The sequence below is a fragment of the Salvelinus namaycush genome, unplaced genomic scaffold, assembly GCF_016432855.1.
Source record: "Salvelinus namaycush isolate Seneca unplaced genomic scaffold, SaNama_1.0 Scaffold1546, whole genome shotgun sequence".
Lineage (NCBI taxonomy): Eukaryota > Metazoa > Chordata > Actinopteri > Salmoniformes > Salmonidae > Salvelinus > Salvelinus namaycush.
The window spans coordinates 42,501-43,982 of NW_024058282.1; positions in this window are offsets into that span (position 1 = coordinate 42,501).

Consider the following 1,482-nt stretch of genomic DNA (forward strand, 5'->3'; position numbering starts at 1 on the left):
TGTCAATCGATAGATTTCAATGTGCTCCGATTTTTTGCCAAAAGTTTGTGGACACTAAAACCGTTAAAACGTTAATAACACAAAAAATACAACTCCAATCTGGTTGAGGTTTTTTTTGCACGAAAGGGTACAAATAGACGAACATTTTCATCTAATTATAACCGTTTTTCTATAAAACATTTTAATAGAAAATCGTGTTTTAATGTTTTGGGGAAAAAAATCACTTGCCTGTACAATAGATTCCTATGGTTCCGAAATTTTTTTTACAGTGGATAACTGTTGACCATCACGAGAGAGGGTATGAGCCAAAATTTGGGGCATCTAGCCCATCGGGAATTATGTTTTATCATTATTTCAAGATTTCGGGAATTGGTCGAAAAAGTGACAGAGTGCCACTGCCGTGCACCTGGTATTATTTTTGGGTTACCAGGTGCATATTTTTATAATGGTTTTAAATGATTTTAGATAGGCTACATACCTCAATACCCTATATGGAACAACCATACTACGGACCCAAGTCAGTTGGGGCCGGCCTGAGTGATTTATGAAGCTTTTAAAAAATGTCTGTACTCATCCTCCCTTCTGTGCACCTGGTATTATTTTTGGGTTACCAGGTGCTCCTATTGAAATCGAATGAGTGCACCTGGTATTATTTTTGGGTTACCAGGTGCTGCTATTGAAATCGAATGAAAATGATTTTAAATGGCCTGCAGACACCCATGCCCGCTATGGGAGCACCATACTATGGGCACAAGTCAGTGGGGGCCGGCCTGAGGGATTTATGGAGCTTTTCAAAAATAAGGTCTGAATACTTTCTATGTTGAACTACTCAGGAAAAACGACAGAGTGCCCTCTTTTGGGTTACCAGGTGCTCCTATTCTAATCGAATGAAAATGAATTTAAATGACCTGCAGACACCCATGCCCGCTATGGGAGCACCATACTATGGGCACAAGTCAGTGGGCACCGGCCTAAGGGATTTATGGAGCTTTTATATAAAATGTCTGTACTCATCCTCCCCTCCGTGCACCTGGTATTATTTTTGGGTTACCAGGTGCTCCTATTCTAATCGAATGAAAATGAATTTAAATGACCTGCAGACACCCATGCCCGCTATGGGAGCACCATACTATGGGCACAAGTCAGTGGGCACCGGCCTAAGGGATTTATGGAGCTTTTCAAAAATAAGGTCTGAATACTTTCTATGTTGAACTACTCAGGAAAAACGACAGAGTGCCCACTTTTTGGGTTACCAGGTGCCCCTATTTAAATCGAATGAAAACGAATTTAAATGACCTGCAGACACCCATGCCCGCTATGGGAGCACCATACTACGGGCACAAGTCAGTAGGCACCGGCCTAAGGGATTTATGGAGCTTTTATATAAAAGGTCTGTCCGCATCCTCACTACTGACACCACCTTATGTTAGTTTGGGTTACCAGGTGCTGCTACAGAAATCGAATGAAAATGACTTTTAAGGG